The sequence below is a fragment of the Balaenoptera musculus genome, chromosome 18, assembly GCF_009873245.2.
Source record: "Balaenoptera musculus isolate JJ_BM4_2016_0621 chromosome 18, mBalMus1.pri.v3, whole genome shotgun sequence".
NCBI lineage: Eukaryota > Metazoa > Chordata > Mammalia > Artiodactyla > Balaenopteridae > Balaenoptera > Balaenoptera musculus.
In genome coordinates, this window is record NC_045802.1 from 7,398,401 (window position 1) to 7,421,098 (window position 22,698).

The 22,698-nt window shown below is 45.0% G+C and overlaps 1 long non-coding RNA gene across 1 annotated transcript; it reads left to right on the forward strand.

The window, feature by feature from the left end:
* The first annotated feature begins 750 nt into the window (after positions 1 to 750).
* LOC118884021 lies at positions 751 to 20,284 on the forward strand. Its single transcript, XR_005017172.1, has 3 exons — positions 751 to 858; positions 1,125 to 1,244; positions 19,602 to 20,284. It is a non-coding gene; the product is annotated as an uncharacterized LOC118884021 (long non-coding RNA).
* The last annotated feature ends 2,414 nt before the right edge of the window (positions 20,285 to 22,698 follow it).

The following is a 22,698-nucleotide window of genomic DNA, read 5'->3' on the forward strand; positions in this document are numbered from 1 at the left end:
TCCGGCCACCTTGTCTTTGCACCCACCTACCTCTGCGCGGAATCCGACGATGCAATTCCGCCCTAAAGGACCCTCCATCCCCAGCCCACCGGCGCCAACTTGCTCCTGGCTCTCGCGCCACCCTCTCGCCTCTCTCCCTCTCGGTGCCATTCGGCTCCCTCGTTTTCTTCTCTAAAACAGAAAGTATTGCCGCTCTTTAATCCGTGCTCAACTTCAGGGGCAGAATCGTCGTGAAAGTGAGCAGACAAGCGGAGGGCGCTGCCACCCGCCCTTGTGTGAATGCCGCGCTTTCCGGGCGCTGACGGGCCGGGCCCGAGGGCGGCCCGGGCGCTGGAGCTGCCAGCAAACTTTCCCGTCTGAATTCCAGATCGAGAGCCTGGGAACCACACTCTGCCCAGACGTGTGTGCGACGCCGAAACCAGGGAGCCGCCCGCAGCCCTGGGGGCCGGGGGAGGGGAGAGAAGGGGAAAGGGATGGGGTGGGAGGAGGCGGAGGAAGGAGGAGGTGGGAGGTGAGAGGAGGCGGGGGAAGGGAAGAGTGGGGGGAAGTTGGAGACAGGGAGGTAGGAGGAGTGGGGGAGGGGCGGGATGGGGGAGGGGCGTGGGTGGGGCAAGGAGGAGGTGGGAGGGAGGGAGAGACGGGAGGAGAGGATGGGAGGAGGAGAAGGTGGGGGGATGGGGAGGGGGCGGGGGAGAGGGGGAAGGGAGGTAGGAGGGTGGGGGAGGGGCGAGGCGGAGGAAGGAGGAAGTGCGGGGTAAGAGGAGGGGGAGGGCGCGGAGCCCTGCCGGCGGCCAGAGGACCGGCGGGCGCTGACTGCGACCACCGCTCTCGGGCAGCGGACGCGCTTTGGAAGATGAGGTCAGCACCGCGGAGCTTTCCTGAAACACACCCCCCCCCCACCCCCCAAAAAAGAAAAAAACAAGCGCAGCCCGCCGCGCCCTGGCCTAGGCAGCAGCGGCGGCGGGGGCGGCAGCACGCAGGCCGGTGGGCGCGGGGCGCGGGGGGCGCTCCCCGTGGCCGCGGCCGCTCAGTCCGGGATCTGGGCTCCGTCAGACTTCCGGGAGAGAGGAGGTTTTTCTTCTCCAAAATCCACCAGACTCCTTTGATTCGCTTTTGTTTTACAGTGGAAAACTACAATAAAAAAAACATAGCCATGAAAATAAGTGAGATTAAAACCTGCCGGCTTCACTTCCTGGAGGCTTTTTGTTGGGTCTTGAAACTAGGAGTCTTTGCGGGTCATCCTCGTAAGTGCCTTTTTAATCCGTTCCCACTGATGCTTGTGCGTCTATACTGCGTTTAACATCCATTATTAGACGGGTGACGTTGTGACATTGTGTTCAGTTGATTTGATGATGATTTCTGCTTTGGTCGGTTGACGTTGCTTCACTTGATAACACGACATAAATGCATACACGTTGCAAGAATAAACCCTGTCTTAAAATAGAGATGAAAATATTCCCTAAGGCGCTGCCAATACCAAAAGAGTGAAGTGTTATTTAGACCGTGGAAGTGTTAGAAACAACAATAATTCATTGGCTAGTTCATAGTCCTTCTACGTAAGTTAACATTTTAAATCATTAAATAATAGGGATAGAACCCCTATTAGTTGTTCTAAACTTCCTGTTTTCGAACGTGTATCATTACATCATATGTAGCGAATCGCATTATTAGCTCTCTATGTGAGAGAGAATTTCTGCTCTAAAACAGAGCAATTTTAATGCTTAAGTACCAAGAAGTTATTCTTAGGAAATCTCCAAATGCAGTCAATTAATATTAAACAGATGCAGGGACTTCCCTTGTGGTCCAGTAAAGACTACCCACTCCCAATGCAGGGGGCCAGGGTTCGATCCCTGGTCGGGGAACTAAATCCCACATGCCGCAACTAAGACCCGGCACAGCCAAATAAATAAATATTAAAAAATAAAATTAAATAAAAAAAATAAAACAGATGCAGTAGGGGGTGCTTACTAAAACTGAAGGCTCTTCCCCCGGAGAATTTACTCCGTTTTCCTTTAAAATGAGCCAGCGAATCATTAATTTTAAATTGGCCAATGCCAATTGAAGACCACTCCAAAACCAGAATGAGGCATCCCAACAATGGTAAGTAAATAGAAAGGCCCAATTCAGTTTACAAAAATGTGGCCTTCAGGCTGTGTCTCATACACCTGCATAAAGTCAAAGACGATGTGATGCACATTTTATCACATTAAACCAGAAGCAGTGATAGGGTGTACCTTCATGTAAACAGGATGCACAGACACACGTTTCACGGAACTATTAATATCCCAGTTACTCCATGTAGCTTAAGTCCCTGGGAGGGAGCTCCAGACCAGAGGTTGTAGACTGGCGCTGCATGGGCCCGTCCTTGTTTTCCAGACCTGTTTGTTTGCCCTTTGAAGTGTGTTTTAAACTTTTGAATTCATTATCTATATTTAAAAATCAGGCGACTTCCCTGGTGGCGCAGTGGTTAAGAATCCGCCTGCCAATGCAGGAGACACGGGTTCGAGCCCTGGTCCGGGAAGATCCCACATGCCACGGAGCAACTAAGCCCGCGAGCCACAACTACTGAGCCCTCACGCCGCAACTACTGAAGCCCGGGCACCTAGAGCCTATGCTCTGCAACCAGAGAAGCTACCACAGTGAGAAGCCCGTGCACCGCAACGAAGAGTAGCCCCTGCTCACTGCAACTAGAGATAAGCCCGCGCTCAGCAATGAAGACCCAACGCAGCCAAAAATAAACAAATAAATTTTTAAAAATAAATAAAAAATAAAAATCAGGATATTTCACAGGGAAAGCTGGACTTTTGGCTTCTCTTCTTTGGCTGCATTGGGTCTTCGTTGCTGCTCACGGGCTTTCTCTAGTTGCTGCGAGCGGGGGCTACTCTTCGTTGCAGTGCGCCGGCTTCTCATTGCGGTGGCTTTTCTCGTTGCGGAGCACGCGCTCTAGGCACCCGGGCTTCAGTAGTTCTGGCTTCTGGGCTCTAGAGCGCAGGCTCAGTAGTTGTGGCGCACGGGCTTAGTTGCTCCGCGGCATGTGGCATCTTCCTGGACCTGGGATCGAACATGGTCTCCTGCACTGGCAGGCGGATTCTTAACCACTGCACCACCAGGCAAGTCCTTTGGGCTCTCTCTGAAATCTGAGAAGACCTGGAGCAGAGCGGCAGTGTCAGATGTGACAGTCTGCACCTCCCCTGTTGTCCTCTTAAGGTACTTGTCTGCCCTATGCGCGAGTTTTCTGCCCCAGACAAATCACTTCATTTGGTGTTTGGCCTTTTTATAAGGATTATTAAAGTCATAGGTGGTTTAGACACTCTCTGTCTAGACCTAATGCATGTATAATTAAAACCTCAAATCTTGATTTCCAGAAATTCATCTTGACAGATTCAACCAATCAGAAACTGAGTCTGCGTACATTCCCTAAAGACAGGCACTACGGAATGTCCGGATTCCCTCCATTCTGCATTTGCCCAAGATGCAGCAAGACATAGGGGTGCGTGTGGTCTCAGGAATTAAACAGACCTGGTTTGGATTCCCACTAGGTACTTGCTGTGCAGTGTTAGGCAAGTTATTTACTATCCTTGAGCTTGTTTCCTTAAAAATAGATATAATAAAACTACCCCTTTGAATTATTGAATATTAAGTAGTTATATGTGAAAGCATCTTAAACAGTCCCTGGTCCATAGGAACCACCCAAAATATTAATTTCTCATGCCCTGGGGATTTCAGTTACTAATGCGGATACTTGAGAGAGAATTCTTACTAGATCTTTTTTCTTGTCTACGAAATCCTACTTTAGTAGAATCCAAACTTTGGTATGTGTAGGAGACTCACCCGGATACTTGATTACAGTGCTAGTTTCTGGGTCCCTCTTCTAAGATATAGGAAGTCTCAAGTAGGGCCCTGGGGTTTGACATTTTAACATTTCATTCTGGGGCACGAGTCCTCAGCCCTCATTCTGGACTTGGCCCTGGTCATTCAAGGGAGTGAGGTGGAGACAGAGGAAGGCCTGAGCCGAGTCCCAGGCTGGTCCCGGCCAGCTTGCTGATCCCAAGGCTAGATTGGATGCCTCCCTTGATCCCTATTGCCAGCTCCTGGATCCACAGGCATTTATTGAGCACCTGCTGGAAAGTGCCCTGAGCGGGCACCAGGCACGCAAGGCAAAGGAAGCAGTTCCTGTCCTCGGGGAGCTCAGGGAACTGAATTCCAAGGTCAGGCCTGGCATTTGGGTCCCAGTTTCTGCCTTTCCTACCGTCCAGCATTTAATACCGTCCCAAATGGCTGTATTCCTGAAGACACTCCTTGATCTCATCAGCGCCTCTCTCCCTCCATCCCCCCCACCCCCGCCCAGAGCCATGCTTTCCCACGGCCTGCACTGCAGCGACTTCTGCATTACACAAGGACACTTAGCATAGCACTGCTTAGGTGCTCATTAGATATTTGTGGAATTTAATTTCCTTGGACAAATATGTCTTCTGAAACTTAGTTTATGTTCATTCACTCATCAAATATTTATAAGTCAGGAACTGTTCCAGAAGCTGGGGATAACTGCCATGAACAAAATGCAAAATCCCTGCCCACGTGGAACTTCTATTCCAGTTGGGGAAGAAAGGCCATATCAACAACCTACTTTGAATTCTTGTATATTGGGTTGTTATCTGTACCTGGACATTTGCTGCAATCTTGTTTGCTCTGACTGCCACCTCAGTCACCTGCCACATGGCCTTCTTTCCCAACCCTGGTCTACACAACCCTTACTCAGCGGCGATTCTATCTGAGGCCAAAGAGCAAACCGGTTATCTTATTGCATCTTGAATCAGTGTCTGCATATCTCCTCTAGGCTTTAACCAAGATCAGCCATTCATTTCCAAATGCGGGAAGCTTCCACGACAAATGCAACTTGTATGTTCTCTTACAGAATATTAGGGAGAAGACTTGATAGGAACCAAGTGACTCTGCTGTCCCATTGTTTGGTCCTGTTATAATACTGCATTTCTTTTTAAGCTTCTTAGCTATTATGCCAAATATAAAAGTAACTCTGACTACTTTGCATTCATATTCTGTAGCTTAATTTGAGTAGACTTCTAATCATTTATCAGTAAGAGATAATCTTACCTTTAGATATGTGATTTTGCGGGGTACATTTTGCTGCATTCTTACTGAGCGCTTTGTATTTTTCTGGGTCTAATACTTGTTATAGAGAAATACAAGTCCAATTGTGTCATAAAAATGAGAGAGGATTTCAGTATTCCAAGTATTCTACAAAGTGAGTTACACCTGAAAATTCAGGTAAAGAAGTATAATTTTAATTTCTTCTCTAAAGGGGTAACTTTTTGTGAAAATGCCCCCAAATGTATTATTTCTATCTCTTTGCATGTGTATATTTTTATATCTGACCTCTAACTATGATCATCTTTGGCTCTCAATTGCATACATTCGATCATTTCCTGAGTCTATATGACTTCCTGTTGAGAAATATGAACTGGGTCAATGGAAAGTCTTTGGGAAACAAACTCAGACACCCAGGATTTCCCTTTGTCCTGTGAAATGCAAGATAAGCAATTTGATTTGGACATAATATCATTCTTTAGTCAGGCAACTGATGAATAAGCAGGTAGAATTAAAACATGCTGGACCATGGATGGTCACTCGAGCAAGTGGGCCAGTTGCTGTGCTTCGCACAATTTCAGACTGTTCCGTCAGAACTTCAGTTGAGAGTCTGTATATACACACTATTGAAAGTGGCCATTAGGGACGTGCCTGGTGGTCCAGTGGTTAAGACTTGGCCTTCCAATGCAGGGGGTGCAGGTTTGATCCCTGGTTGGGGAGCTAAGATCCCGCATGCCTCATGCCCAAAACACCAAAACATAAAACAGAAGCAATATTGTAACAAATTCAATAAAGCCTTTAAAAATGTTCCAAATCAAAAAAAAAAAAAAAAAAAATCTTAAAAGAAAGTGGGCATTAATAGATGCAACTACCCATCAGAGCCGTTGGAGTTTTAAAGCCATGAGATCTGGCTACTCTGATAATCAAAATTCAGACTGTGTGTTAATATCAGGATATTAACACACAGTCAGACCAGAACCGGAAGTTTACTTAGAGAAACTGAAAGGAAAGAAATTATATGCTCCATGCCTTTCTAGTACTTTTTTCCCCAACCGGGAGTGAGGGTTGAGAGGGAAGGTGGGATAAGGGTGAAAATTTGGAACCTGGGCCTACGCAAGCCACAATAATAATTGTGAGAAGTCCACTTTTGTTTTAATTGACGTTTCCCCTCACTGAACTGACATTTAGTGATTGAAATATCTGGAATGCACACCATAACTTGGGTGTCTTTACTTTAGGCTAAAGGTGCAGACGGCAGAAGGTAGGGTACAAGGGGTCAGATGACATTGGTAAAGGGAACAAAACAAATGCGAATTTCCCAGGCAAAAAAGGTAGCTTCTCCAGCTCTAGGCTGTGCTGGGCTGCTCTAAAGCGCTGCAGCTTTTTTCAAGCCTAGGCCTGCGTTCCCCTCAGTGACACTGTCAGGTGCTTCCCATCACCTTTTCAGTCAGATCTTTAACAAGCGCACTGGGACCCCTGCACTTCCGTTTAGTAATTGGTGGTAGGATTTCTCCTGTAGTACAGATACGCATAGATTTGTTCACTCTCCTGCTTTTATGATATTATTTTAGAAATTGAGCTGTCAAAGGTTGTGTTTGAACACTTTTTGAATCAGCACTTTAATTAAGGGATCAAAAAGCTTAAGCTCATGCTTTTTAATAACTGAAACCAGTGTCTATAATTTTTCATGTCTAAAATCTATAGATGCTAATATCAGCCTAGCTTCTTTTACTTTCAACTCGTAAAGAAAGTTTTCCTTCTTCTTTTTTTAAATTTTAAAATTTTATTTGTTTATTTTTTGGCTGCGTTGGGTCTTTGTTGCTGCGCACGGGCTTCCTCTAGTTGCGGCGAGCGGGGGCTACTCGTCATTGTGGTGCGCGGGCTTCTCATTGCAGTGGCTTCTCTTGTTGTGGAGCACAGGCTTTAGGCACGAGGGGTCAGTAGTTGTGGCTCGCGAGCTCTAGAGCGCAGGCTCAGCAGTTGTGGCACACGGGCTTAGTTGCTCCTGTGGCATGTGGGATCTTCCCGGACTGGGGATCGAACCCGTGCCCCCTGCATTTGCAGGCGGATTCTTAACCACTGCGCCACCAGGGGAGTCCCTCTCCTTCTTCTTAAGTTCCCTTTTTTACATCCAGTAGGACCAGCTCTTGTGATTATCGTCAGCAGAAAGCCATATACCACAGTGGGCAACATGAAATTGCCAAGTTGTCAAGAATTCTAGGGATTTTCTTTCTTCTCTAGTTATTGTCACAGCCAATGTCTTCTTGAAAGATGTATCTTCATTTCATTGCCATATTAGGTGGCTAAGAGTTTTCTGGTCAATTTGGTAAACTTTAGACTATCTTAGAATTTAATTAGCTCAATAAAGTGGCCAAAGGAACCTACAGATGACCACATGTACAAATACATATGAAATCAATGATACAGGCTGACTGGGGTAGGTGGGCCAGTCCTCCTGTTACTCTGGGGATGTGTGTGTGAGCTGCTTTGTTTTTGTTCTGGAGGGTGAGGGCTACTGGTGTGGGTAAATTTCCAAACTCCCCAAGAGAACATAATCAGAAAACACACAGCAGGCATGGAGAGGAGTCACACAGCTGGATGAAAAGGGAACTAGAAGGAGATTGGATTGTTAAAGGAACTAGAATTGTTTCACATGCAAAGTATGAAGCAGGGGCAAGAGAACTGGAAGAACCAAGGTGGTTCCAACCAACTTCTACGATTATTTTATTGAATTGGAGAAAATATGAGCTTCAACCACAGCTGAACCTAAAAAGGGGAAACTTTTCGTTTAGCACCAATCATTGCCATGCATTGATTAATAACATTAGCTGGCATAAGGGTAGTGTGGAAGAAGCTTGTTCAGTCGCCCACTGTACTCCCTTCAGCCTCTACCATTTTGTCTCCAGTACAAGCATCTAGGTAAAGACAGAAAAAAGTGGCTATTTGGGAAGTCAGCTTTCACCCAAACATAAGAAATTTTAAAAAATTTTTTTAAGTGTTTTATTTTAAATTTTTTTAAATTAATTAATTAATTTATTTTTTGGCCGCGTTGGGTCTTCATTGCTGTGCGCGGGCTTTCTCTAGTTGCGGCGAGCGGAGGCTACTCTTCATTGCAGTGCCCTGGCTTTTCATTGCGGTGGCTTCTCTTGTTGCGGAGCACGGGCTCTAGGCGCACAGGCTTCAGTAGTTGTGGCACACGGGCTCAGCAGTTGTGGCTCGCGGGCTCTAGAGTGTAGGCTCAGTAGTTGTGGCGCACGGGCTTAGTTGCTCCGCGGCATGTGGGATCTTCCGGGACCAGGGTTCAAACCCGTGTCCCCTGCATTGGCAGGTGGATTCTTAACCACTGTGCCACCAGGGAAGTCCCAAGAAAATTTTTAAAATGTCAAGTGGGCTTAGATGTTGGTCTTGCCACTCGGGGGCATTTTTCTCGCAGTTGGGATGGGGGTGGGAAAGTCATGAGGGCCCTGACCTGCTCCATGAAACCCACTTCAAAAGCTGGAGCTATCTTTCAAATAGACTTTTCTAGCTTCCTAATAACCCAACTGTAGATTTATCATGAGATAAGTTTTCTACAAACTTTTCTGAATATATTTTTATTTTCACTTCGTTGGCTTGGGAGCCGTGAGTAAATGCTAAATGATTTCCCCCCTTCATCTACATGTCGACCATTTAGAAACACAGACTAACAGACCTCCAAAATGAATAAATATCTCCTGCTGTTTAATAGCCAACCTTCAAACTGATTCAGGAGCCACCCAGGCAGGCACTCTGGGTTCCCTGTGATTCCGGACATGTCACTGACCTCTCTCAGGCTGAAGTGAAGTTAATGTTTTTCCCTCCCATCAACTCACAGCGGTGCTTTGGGGATAGAAGAATGGATGTGGCAAAGTCCAGTGCAGAGTTTTAAATGCCACCAGCAAAACCAGGTAAAAAGCACTTGTCTTTTGTGAAATGTAGCTGCCGTGTAAGAGACCCACGGCACACTGTCTTCCGGCCTCGGGAACACACAGGTCCGTCTTTCTAGAATTCAAAACTGAAGGTGGAATGACACGGTGGAAGGTTTTTTGTTGTTGTTGTTTTTCTTTAATTAATTAATTTTTGGCTGCATTGCAGTGGCTACCAGAGGTGGATGGAAAAGTTTAAAGGGCGTTTGGATTTCTGTTTGGTTGGTTGGTTTTTTGGCCTCGCCAGTGTAGCCAGATGGTTTGGGAGACATAATTTAGAAAGCACCAATGCCTTTCTCCAGATTAAGGTTCTCTTCGATTCCCATGGGAACTTTGGAGAAACAGACATTTAATTTGCTTATTATTCTTTCATTAATTTATCCAACAAAATTCATGGAGCATCTACGATGTACAAAAGCACTGCGTTTAGTGCTGGAGATACAGCATAGAGGAGACCAGAACCCTGAGTTCAGGAGCCTCCAGCCTGTTCTCCAGGTTCTGCAGGTGTGGTTTCAGGCAAATTTGCCTAACTGGACCATCCATTCTGAACATCAGAATCAGAGACAAGTGATTTCTTGAACTCATCAATAACCAATTCTCACCAACAATGCTGTCTAGATAAAAGAGATTCCTGTGACCTGTTTTCAAAGACTTCATTTAAAAATACACTTGGAAAACAAAACAGCAGACTTTTTAATTCTAAAATGAGGTGGTGTTACTTGGCACCCGTATATGTTTGTGTATTTACAACAGCAGAGCAGGAAAGGGGAGGTTGAGGGGAGGCTTGCTGGGGCCCCTTCAGTTCATCATCTTAGACTCGTAATCCCTCTTCTCTGCATTTGAGAGGCTTAGGAGGCCGTCACCCACCAGAGGCCAAGGAAGCAAATCCAGCTGTAATGGCTTCACACGGTGTAATCAGACAGACTTGTTTTTTCAGAGGAGAAAAAGCCTTCCAGATGATGAGACTGGACAGAGCCTGGATGTGGAAGTCAACGTCCAGTCTTGAAATGACCCCTCTGATATTTGCCTTGGGCTCTGGCCAGTCACCTTACATCTTTGGGGCTGCAGTGTCCTCACTTGTAAAACGAGGGCACTGTGCTGGGTGACACCTGATGCCCTTCCCATTCTAACCTCCTACGATCTGTGATAAAGGTGGCACCGTGCAGTGTGTTTCGTGATTTTAATTCATCGATCAGGCATTTCATCAATGGCCAAAGTTGCTTCAATGCTGAGATTAGAATAATTATGGTGAGGCTTCAGGGTTAATAATTAACTAAAATAACTGAGCCATTTCACACCTCTGCCAGTGTTCTCCTTTCCAACTCTCAACAAAAGAACAAATAAACAGCAAACAGCAATGAATTAATTCACAAGCAAAGATTATTTCTGGCAATTAGAAAAGTTGGACACTTCTCTGTTTATACATACCCCTTATATACATAAATAGGTGTATACATTTTAAGTGTGTATGTATATGCTACCATTTGTCATTAAATGTGCATATTCCTGAATAATAAAATTATATAACTAATATTCATTGAGCACATACCATAGGCTGAGCACTGTTGAAGACTTTATCTACATTTTTTATTTATTTTGGCTGCACCGGGCTGCTTGCGGGATCTTAGTTCCCTGACCAGGTATTGAACCCGGGCCCTGGCAGTGAAAGCGCCGAGCCGTAACGGCTGGACTGCCAGGGAATTCCCAATTTACATTGTCAATAACTTCTTTTCATTAACTTCTTCTGTTTTCAGTCTTAACACCCACAATTGATTGCTCAAAATATGGAAGTTTGTGAAGTTTATTGCAAACATCTTGTCTGGCAGGCATAACTGTTAGGGTGTAAAGAAACGATATTTCATAAAAAGGACTCCAATTTGTCTGAACTTTTGGGCAAAGCCTCGCTGGAAAGGCATGCATTTGATCACGTTTATGTCTGGGGGTGGGGATTCTGCCTCGAAATGACTCTCTTTTGGAGAGAGAGGGAAAATCTTGGAGTTTATGGAGAGTGGAAAACATTTTCATCTCTAGTGAGATCAGAAAAAAAAATCTCAGTGAGGCTCAAGGAAACTTTTCCTGGCAATGAGGGTTATATTTGATAAGTTACTATGATATTTGAATCACAGCTTCTGGAAACAGGTTATAAAATAAATTTTCACAGAACTGAGACAGTTCCGGTGCGGGTCTTTCTGTCCGGCCCATACACAGTCCATAGTAGTACTGAAACTTCACGGGATCACGAATTTCTATACTATCTGCCCATGCAGCGTTCCCAAAGCAGTGATGAAACATTCAGTAGCATAAGGGACGTGTTTCATATTATGATGATTATAATTCTACATGTTTTCCCAAAATGTACAAATATGAAATGTGCTATGTTCTACTCATATGCTTGCATATGGAAAACAGAAATAAAAATTGTTTACTTTGGCTACAACAAATGTCATTCTCTTGCTTAGTGGCTTTTGATATCCTTCAGCCAAACCAAACGTGCAGCTTCTCAAGATACCAGAATCTGTATTTAATACAATAATGAGTTTCTCACTCCCAGCCTCCCTCTCTCTCTCTTTTTTAATGACTCCGTTGTTAAATAAGAAATGGATAATGTCAACTTTCCCAATAGCACCACTAGTATTTGTTGCTGTTTCATAAGTAATTTAGGAAAGCAGCTGAAGCATAAAGAAGCTGAATTATTTATTATAGTATTTTCCTCTCCTGGATATCATGATAATCTTCAATATTAATGCCCTCCTTGCAAGTGTAAGGTTAGGAAATTGAAGTCAGTGGGTTAAATTGATCAATTATACAATTATGAAATGTTTTCAGGTGAATAGTTGATTTTATCATCAAACCAAAATAGTGCCTCATTTCTTGCATGCATTATCTAAATCTTTATCTAATATGTGTTGATGTATTCTTAATTGTTGTAATACCTTCTTTGAATGATTCGCTTTGAGAGTCATACGCAGTTTCATTCAGTTCTCCTAAGTCAAGTGCAAGCTTACCCATCACAAATTCAGTGACTACTGTGGTGTGGGCAAGACGGCCAGGATGAGCAGTGCCCCCAGTAATGAAAACCAGTGGTCAGAACCCCACCTTGCCAGAGCTGGTAATCTGGGCAGTTTACAGGTTAACTCAAAACCTGTGGTTAGTAGAGACGTGTCTGACGTGTATGCTGTCTGGGAGTTTGTGCATTGGGCATTCAGAGTAAGTTGGAAGAAACACTGGTTCTAATATGCTTCTCTCCAGCCAAACATGAAAGGGTTTAGGCAGAGATCATTAAGCAAATGAATAACCAAGAAAAGCATAGGAGACTCCTTGCCTGGTTCAGTTATCACCTCTGTAGGGCATTCCACGTAAAGTCTGCACAGGTAACCTTGATTTCTCACCTGCTTGCCCAGGGAACATCTTGATTCAAGGAGTATGAAAATACCTGAAGCTTTTCAGCTGAAACCTGAAGTCATCTTCATTAAATGAGCATCACCTCTTCCCGTGTTTTCTGGAATTAGGGACACTAATGTCATCCTCTTGATTCCTGTGGAATTTTTGTGGACCCTGTTCCTTACTGTCCGTTTCAGCTGCCACACTCTGACCCAGACTCCCAACTCCAACCGCCCCGGAAACCAGCAGCACACCCTGCCTACGTCGCTGTTTTTAACCCGGCCCATCTCCTGCTTCAGAACGTACAGTGGCTTCTGCTTGCTTCAGCAACTGTGCCCTCCCTGTGACCCCTTGCTGTCTCCAACTGCTGAGCGCCTCTTCTATTCCTGAGCTAATCTATTTATTATCTCCCTCTGTGCTTGGCTTATAAATCCTGAGCCCAAGCCTTACCATTTGCTAGTTTCCTTCCAAATTTGCATTTCCTTCCCCTCCCACCTCCCCCATCTCCTTAAGCCATGCCCACTGTTCCTTTTGCATTTAAGACTATGTTGCTTTGTATCTTCTCTTCTTGGGGGCATATCTGTGATGGGGGCATAAGGTTTTAATTATTTTGGTTTGTTTTTTTTTAAATTTTTATTGGGGTGTAATTGATTTACAATCTTGTGTTAATTTCAGGTGTACGGCAAAGTGAATCTGTCATACAAATACATAGACCCACTCTTTCTTAGATTCCTTTCCCTTACAGGCCATTACAGAGCATTGAGTAGGGTTCCCTGTGCTATACAGTAGGTCCTTAGTAGTTATCTATTTTATATATAGTAGCGTGTATGTGTCAATCCCAATCTCCCAGTTTATGGGCACAAGGTCTTGAGCGGCCCCTCGCCCTCCTCCGGGAAGAGTAGGTACCCAGTGAGTGCATGAAGGCATGCGTGAATGAATGTTGGGATGGTAGAGGCTGCCCCAGTGCTAGAGTGGCATTGCTTTTCAGTATAGAAAAAGCTGGGAATATTTCTCCAGCACACAATAAAGAAAATGCTACATTGAAGCAAATGAATATATCGTAATATGATGGAGAGTGCAGTAGGAATTACTTTTTAAATGATGTTTGGAAATAGAAGAAGCTGAAAAGACAGTGGAGAAATGAATGCGACTAATATCTCCCAACAGACAAGGAAGGGGATATAAATTTGTGACGGGAGATACCATACTGCCGCCTTCACACACCCACACACTGGGTGACTTCCGAGTAGGATGAGAAAAGTCAAATTCCATGGCCCCAAAATAGTAGGCACGACTAACTGATGAATAGGTTAGTCCAAAAGACGGCTTCCAACTGCCCACCGGCCCTACCCCCAATTAAAGTAACTTCTAGAAATAAATTCTTCTTCAAATTGAATTATCTATGCAAAGGATTCGTTTTTTTATAGCTGCTTTATTTATTTATTTATTTATTTTTGGCTGTGTTGGGTCTTCGGTTCGTGCGAGGGCTTTCTCTAGTTGCGGCAAGTGGGGGCCACTCTTCATCGCGGTGCGGGGACCGCTCTTCATCGCGGTGCGCGGGCCTTTCACTATCGCGGCCCCTCCCGTTGCGGGGCACAGGCTCCAGACGCGCAGGCTCAGTAGTTGTGGCTCACGGGCCCAGCTGCTCCGTGGCACGTGGGATCTTCCCAGACCAGGGCTCGAACCCGTGTCCCCTGCATTAGCAGGCAGACTCTCAACCACTGCGCCACCAGGGAAGCCCGCAAAGGATTCGTTTTTAATAAACGACATCAGGGTTTGGCGAACTATCCAGGGGCCAAATCCAGCCCACCTCCAGTTTTGGTAACTAAACTTCTCCTGGAACACAGCCCCCCCTTCATTTCTGTGTTGTCCATGGCTGCACCCCACTATAAGGACCCAGTTGAGTCGTTGTGACAGAGACCCTGTGACCCACAAAATAAAAAATGGCCCCCCAGGGGAAAGGTTTGCCAGTGCTTGACCTACATGATCAAAGGATATAGTAATTCGGTCAGATGTGCCATTAACTTGCTTTCTCCGGTGGGAATGTAATATGGTTGGATATATTATTTTCTGAAATAAGTGAGGGATTCAGGCCTCCCATCCTTCCCACCGGGGGCAGACCTGGGGCCTGGAATCTGGTTGGCTGGCTAAGGGAGCAGTAACCTCTGGTTACCAAGTAGAGTAACCAACATGTCCTGGTTTTCTGGGGACTGTCATGGTTTTGAAACTGAGTCCCATGTCCTGGGCAAACCAGGACAGTTGACCACCCTGACATGTAGTGAATAGCTTATGGGGTCTGGGGCAGACTGACTTGGGTTCAAATCCCATTTTTGTGACTTCACACTGTGCAGCCTTAAGTTACTTCATCAATTACCCTATCTATGAATTGGGACTGATTCTGTTTTGAGGAGATATTGTAAGGATTAAAGGAAATTATGCACAGAAAAGAGCCTAGCACAGAATAGGCACTTACTAAATATTCATTCCCTTCCTACACTTTAGACCATTATAAGCTAATTTGCTTATCCAATCTTTAGCCAAAATTCCCTTTTTCATAAAATAATCAGAAGGGAAACTTTAAAATACCATTCTTTTTCAAACAAAAAAAATTTATTTAATTGGTTGCTCCGGGTCTTAGTTGCAGCACGTGGGCTCCTTAGTTGTGGCATGTGAACTCTTACTTGCAGCATGCATGTGGGATCTAGTTCCCTGACCAGGGATCGAACCCCAGCCCCCTGCATCGGGAGCGCGGAGTCTCATCCTCTGTGCCACCGGGGAAGTCCCTAAAATACTGTTCTTATCCCCTGTATTTTCTAATGATGTCATTTCTTTGCCCCTTGCAAATAAATAGCCAAATTAATAAATAACTTGTACTGCAGTGGGGGAAGTAGCCCATCCACGTAAAATTGCCTGATTTTCAACTTGATAACTGTTTTATGTTTTAAACATAAACACTTGGAGACAGGTGGTGGTTGAATTTTGTTTTGTCCACCTATGGATGCATCCCGGGAAGGTCTGCTGTGCCCAGCTACTTCAAGTAGCTTGTGATAGGAGTTCCCAGGCGGTCCAGTGGTTAGGACTTGGCACTTTCACTGCGGGGCCCGGGTTCAATCCCTGGTCCGGGAACTAAGATCCCGCAAGCCTCTCGGTGCAGCAAAAAAAAAAAAAAAAGTAGCTTGTGATGTCTCAGGTCCATGACCAGATCCAGAACTTCTGGGGAACAAGGTTCAGGGACTTTTTCTAATCTAGCATTTTGTGCGTCCAACAGAAAATGTTGACAGGAAGTTGACAGAGGCTGTGAATGCCACCTCACTCGTGATTCACCTGATGGGTCACTATGACCGAAGCGCTAAGTGGACGAACACGCTCCTTAATTTTTTTAAAGAGGTTAATTATACACAGACAGTGGTGTCCAAATCTGATAGCAACCTACATGCTGTCAAAAGTCCCCAGGACGAGATCAAAGGGACAAGACAACATTAATCTCATCCCAACTATCAGCATTTTGATTTAATAACCCGTTGGTTAGCAAGTGTGCAGGATGGAATTAAATAATGTGTACTCCTGTAGTAGTTTATATTCCCAATTACACTTAAAATCCTAGTTGGTCCCCAACAAATTCAATTTCCGTTAGCCTGTAGCTATAGGACTTTGAGAGATCAAATTTTTTACTGAACGAATTGGTCAAATCAGTCCAAAACTATCAGCATTTTTATTTAATATCCTATTTCTTAGCAAATGTACAGAATGGAATTAAATAAGGTGAACTTCTGTGGTAATGTACAATCTAAAAACTTCCAAATACCTACACAATCATAGCTGATTTCCAACAGATTCAATTTACTTGAGGCTGTGGCCATGTGATTTCAATGAATCAAACTTTTTAACCGAATTAATTGGTCAACTCGGTCAAAGCTTATAAATTCAGTGAATATATAAGTCAGTCGATTGGCTGATTTGAATGGCTAATGCAGCAGAATGAGTCAAATTATTAGCTCAGAATACAGACTGCTTTAATTTTATTTGAACTGTAAACACCTGCTTGCCCTTTTGTTTAGGGCAACACCAAAAAGCACCGGTTTCCAAACTTGGCTGTACATTAGAATCACCTGGGGAGCTTTCAAAATTTCCAAAGCCCAGGCCACACCCCAGATCAGTTGAATCAGAATCCCTGTGGGTGAGACCCGGGCATCAGTCCCTTTGTAAGGGACCCCTTTCCCTGGGTGATTGGGAACCACTGGCATCAAATTCAAATAATTAGGAATAAAGCCACTATAGTATGTTTTGCATTAAGGTGGAAGCCCAAATTGGAGGAGAAAAGAATGAGACTTTGTAATAACATAATAGTAATTATAATAAGCTAATAATTTATTATGTAATTTGTTATTGTTATGTAAAAAGTAGTAGCTCACTATTTATTGAGTTCTAACCAAGTGCCAAGCATTGTGCCACATTTTATATGGATTATTTTATTAAATTCTCACACATGGCCGTGAAGCTTTATGAAGTCAATTATTGTGCCCATTTTACAAATGGGTAAATCAAGGCACCGGAGGTTAAATATTTGTCCAAGGACATGCATGTAGCAAGTGGTCAGGTGAGGGCTGGCACAAAGCAGTGTGAGTCCAAAGCCTGTGCTTGAACTATTTTTGAAAATCAGTGACTTGAAACTCAGTGCTTTATAGGTCTTTGGACATCACACTCTTATTTCTTTGGGGCATTGTTTTTGTTTTCTTCTTCCACTTTTGTTTCTGGATGCAAAGGCCTCACCAAACGGTGCACAAAAGCAATTTCTGATGCCCCTGGGAGAGAGGTAGGCCTGGGTTTATGCATACAATAGGCAGAGGAGTTAATATTCCACATTAAGAGCTCCTTCTCTCTTGGGGGAGATTCTGGCAGACTAAAGCACTCTCAGGCAGCAGAAAGGAACCCTGAAACAAAACGCCCACCTGAGGGGAACAGACATATTTGCTAAAGCATGTTTAAAATTTAATTGAAAAAGGGTAAGAATATAATGGGGCTTCCCATTCACTGCAAATCTGGTTATTTCACAAAATCTTCAGTGTTGACCTGTCAACCTGTATGGGTTTGTTTTAAAAGTTTTCTGGTTTTTGTTTTTTGTTTTTTTGAGGTAGTCCTCCTAAGTAACATGTATTCAGTACCAGCTGAAATCTTAACATTTTTGGTTGCACAATGAAAAACAAAATAAAAAGAAGAAAGAAAGATGAAAATACGATATAATGTCACGGTCATTTGCAGCCGTTTCCTGTGACAGTTACGGTGCTGTACACTCATTTCTGAATTGTGTCTTGTCTCTCCTTTGCTGAGAATGAAGCTAAAACTGTCCCGAGAAGCTCCCCCAGGACCGAGGCCGACCGTCAGAGCAGAATCTGGGCCAGTCTCAGCAGCTGTGTGTGTGCTTTAGTTTGATTTTTTTCAGCCCACTTACCTCCGGAGAGCAGGTTTTCTCCATCCAAAGACTCCCTGACCCCAGCACCTCCGGCCCCGGGTTGGGCTCTGGCTGCAGCCTCCAGGCCACTGCCCGGGTGGGACCGGGCCTGCGACACCAGCCAGCCTCCAGCCTGCCTGCTAGGACACCTGGGCCTGGGAAGGGACCGGAACTCCCCTCCAGCACCAGGCAGGGGCTGGGGGGAAGCGACCCCCTGTCCCCGTGGAAGGCCGGGTCCCAGCAGCTCCCTGCTGCCAGCTGCACCCCCATCAAACGTGCGCCCACCTTCGAGAAGGGTGAGTGCCCTGGGCACCAACTCCACTCTCCTTCCCCGATATCACCTGCCACTTGCCTTTGGGGAGAACTGCGTGGGGCTGGGGGCCACCAGGACCCCTTCCCCGTTCTGAGTGTGGGCAGAGCAAGGGGTCCGTTTTAATTTCCTTTTAGGCTTCCTTCTTTCAAGACGAACTTGCAGGGCTTCCCTGGCGGTTCAGTGGTTAGGACTCCGCGCTTTCACAGCCCGTGGGCCCGGGGTTCAGTGCGGGGAAAAAAAAAAAAAAAAAAAAGGATAAAGCCGAACTTGCCATGGTGCTTTCTAAATAAGACCTATGTTTGCAAGTTCAGGAGTGTGGCCAGAGGAGAATGTGAGTCTTGTAACTAGCAGGAAACTCAGGAGAAAAATATTTTAAGGCGATGATGTCAAAAGACTGAACAAATCCGAGGGGAAGGCCAGGCACCGAGATCCCGGAGGGCCTGGACTGGCTTCCCGGCCCCCGGGCGTCAGCCCTGCTCACCGCGGCCCGTCCGCTCTCACCTCGCGCGGAGAGGGCATCAGTGGTGCGGGCCGCCCCGGCCGCCGCCGTGGGGGGAAGTCGCAAACGTTGCACGCGCACGCGGTCGTTGTTCGTCCCTCGCCCCGGGCGCGCCAGCGGGGCGGTAGAGGGCACCCTCTGCGCCGGCCGCGGGGCCTCAGTGGGCGCGGGTTCTGCTCGGCGGCGGCTGGCGCGCTTCCCGGCGGCTCCCGGCCGCAGCTGGCCGTGCTACTTGCATCCTCCACATCCTGAGAGCCGAGAGCAGGCCTCTCCCTGGAGCGACTGGGAAAACGCGAGGCCCGGCAAGGCCTTCCCGGATCGGGGAGAGGCCGGGAAGTTGGGAAAGAGCGGCCTGCAGGGGCCCGAGGAGCTGCGGCTGCCCGGGGGCGGGGGGCCTGAGCCTCAGGGCCCCGGAAAGAGGGCGAGCAGGCGGGCAACTAACCGAGCTGGAAAATGAGCGAACGTTTTTGCTACATCTCCTGGAAAGAGACCTTTCCTTCCAGACGGCCCCCCGTGTCGCCCACCTCCACCACTCAGCCTTTATCACATTACCCTGAGCAGCATTTTTTTTTTAATAAATTCGTTTATTTTGTTTATTTATTTACTTTTGGCTGCGTTGGGTCTTCGTTGCGGTGCGCAGGCTTCTCACTGCGGTGGCTTCTCTTGTTGTGGAGCACAGGCTTCAGTTGTGGCACGTGAGCTCAGTAGTTGTGGCTCGCGGGCTCTAGAGCATAGTAGTTGTGCTGCACGGGCTTAGTTGCTCCGCGGCATGTGGGATTTTCCCGGACCAGGGCTCGAACCTCTGTCCCCTGCATTGGCAGGCGGATTCTTAACCACTTCGCCACCAGGGAAGCCCCGCAATGCTCTTTCTTCTGTGTTTGTTTACTTGTTCATGTTTGCCTCCTCCAGGAACATGTGGGCTCCTAGACACTCCTGCGGGCAGCGCTGGGTCTCCAGTGCCAAGCAGGGTGCCTGGCTCCTTTGCAAGTGAATGAACGGACCCTGAAGCAGAAGCTGCCTCCTAATCAGTCAAGGAGCTGGATTTCTCAGCTTTCCATTCTTAGGCGGTGTTGTCATCAACCTGTGGAGAGAAACTGGATTTATCTGGGGGGTAAGGAAATTCATTCTCCCTGGCTTTATATATTTTCCAACCCACAGTGTCGGATCGGCTAAATATTAGTGGTCTTTAGTTTCTTTATGTGATGTATACCACTTGTCACTGTTTAATGTAATCTTATGTCATTTAAAGGTTAAATTATAGGGTAACTAGAAAGCGACAATAATACAATCTTAAGCACAATCATTTAGAGGAAGATTTCCCGCTAAAACTTGGTTAAAATAAATTTGAGAAAGATGCAGTTCAGTTCATTCAACAAATTTGACTTTGTGACAGATCGAACGTAGTCTGTTGTATTTAATAAGAATTCAGCCCATAAAGGAAGATTTAATGACATTAATGAAATTAGCTTTATGTATTAATGGAACTGAAGGAGTCAACTCTAAAAGCGAATGTTCTCTAAACCTAAATATTTTATACTCAAGAAAATCCGCTGGGAACTTCCCTGGTGGCGCGTTGGTTAAGAATCCACCTGCCAATGCAGGGGACAGGGGTTCGACCCCTGGTCTGGGAAGATCCCACATGCCGCAGAGCAACTAAGCGGGTGAGCCACAACTACTGAGCCCCTGCGCCACAACTACTGAAGCCTGTGCACCACAACTACTGAAGCCCGCGCGCCTAGAGCCCGTGCTCCACAAGAGAAGCCACCACAACGAGAAGTCCGCGCACCACAACGAAGAGTAGCCCCCGCTTGCTGCAACTAGAGGAAGCCCGCGTGCAGCAACGAAGACCCAACGCAGCCAAAAACAAATAAATAAATAAATAATTTTTTTTAAAAAATTGAAAGACTTCTTTGTACTGGGTGAAAACTTAAGATTTCAAACCTAATTTTGATCAGCTTTATCATGAATACATTTTGCTAGTTTATTCCTTAAAAATCTTTCTCAGAATCTCTCCTCTTAACTCTCTGAAGTGATACCAGATGGGTTTTATTTTATGTTTTTAGCTAAAATTGGATCCTGGGAAAGAATCTAGAATAGATGATAGGAAACTGTCATCTGACAATTTCCATTACTTACCTAACTCCCTTCCTCCCTGGAATTAAAGAGACCAGACACTTTATGGAGACCCACATTCCCAAACCCTTGGGAGGAAGAACAACAGTTTTAGGAATTCCTTTGTGTTTCTGAAAATTAGTAATAGCTACTCCTTGTAAGTCTATTGCAGTGAAATCACAGCCAGCTGCCTATCTCTAGAAAAAAAGGTTCCAGATTTCCTTTCCCTGGAATGTGGCTCCAGAGAGGCTGTTCCATTTCAAAGGAGGTGCTCAAGTAGGTCCCTCAAATAAGGCAATGTCAACCGTTGTAAAGAAAGTTCCCTAGAACAGACCCTCCATACCCAATTACCTGGGAGCTCCTGCTCAAGCTTTGTGTCAGTTACCCTGCCATCCATGCTAGCTGCCATCCTTGGCCCAAGTGTTGTCCGCTAACTTGCCAAAGCGTGGCTGGAACATCATCAAACTCCCAAACAGTATCCCAGGCTCCTGGGTAAGTCCACTTATTTATCATATGCTTTACTCTTGGTCTACAGATTTAAATAAAAAGAAGTAAAGCATGGATTAAACTCTGACATCAGCATTTATTCATTTTTTTGGTCATCCTTTCGTCCTATTTGATGGTGGAGGCATGAAACCTAGTAAAGATATATTTTGAGGTTAACTTCTGTTTGCACTAGCAGTTTCTTAATAATTTTCCCATTTAAAAAGAGATTTATAATAAAACAAAATAGAAATGTTTCTATGATTTTTAAGTGAGGTTTTAAACATTACTATTATTATTAATAATAGCCTACTAAGACTCCTTGGTCTTAAAGGTGAGAAAAAGTTAGATTTGGCCTAAAAATGAAGACATAGCAAAAAACAATAATAATAAAACTGCATCTCTGTTGTTTTTTTCAAGTCAGTTTGATTCTGAACTATAATTCTTTAAAAACCCTCAAGATGGGCTTCCCTGGTGACGCAGTGGTTAAGAATCCGCCTGCTAATGCAGGGGACAAGGGTTCAAGCCCTGGTCCGGGAAGTTCCCACATGCCGCGGAGCAACTAAGCCCGTGCACCACAACTACTGAGCCTGCGCTCTAGAGCCCACGAGCCACAACTACTGAAGCCCTTGCGCCTAGAGCCCGTGCTCCACAACAAGAGAAGCCACCGCAATGAGAAGCCCACGCACCGCAACGAAGAGTAGCCCCCGCTCACCGCAACTGGAGAAAGCACGCACGCAGCAAGGAAGACCCAATGCAGCCAAAAATAAATAAATCAAATACATTAAAAAAAAAAAAAAAACCCTCAAGACCTTAACATTTAAAAAAAACTTCAAGTATTATATTTACAATAACATATCTCTTACCTAATTAAAAAAAATAAAATCAGTATTATTTCTAATGGTTCATTATAATTATCTGTAAAAGCTCAGTGTATATAAATTCATGACATAAAGTTTTGCAATGTTGACCTCTAAAATTTAGGTCCTTAAAAAAAATGAGAAATTTACACTGCTTTTCAGGTTTGATCTATATAGTGTAAAATCCAGTACTCAACAGTGTATGAAATAGATCCCTATGGGACTGACTAGAAGATAAGTTTTTTTATAATTAATCCAATCTCATGTTGACCTGTTGGCCACCATTTGATAAGACATGTACTCCCCAGAACTGTAGACTGTCTTGGTCTTAAATCATATGTGAAAACACAGTTAACCTTATTTAAAGAAAAAAATTCTGATACAAATGACGAATACGTTTTGGAAATCATGTAGATTATTATGAAGAACAATGATACAATGAAATGAAAAGCAAGAAAGCTCTAATGCTTTTGCAAAATTTTCAGTTTTTTCACCCATTCCAATTGATCTACACGTTCTCTTTTTGCAGTGCTGCAATTACTTGTATATGA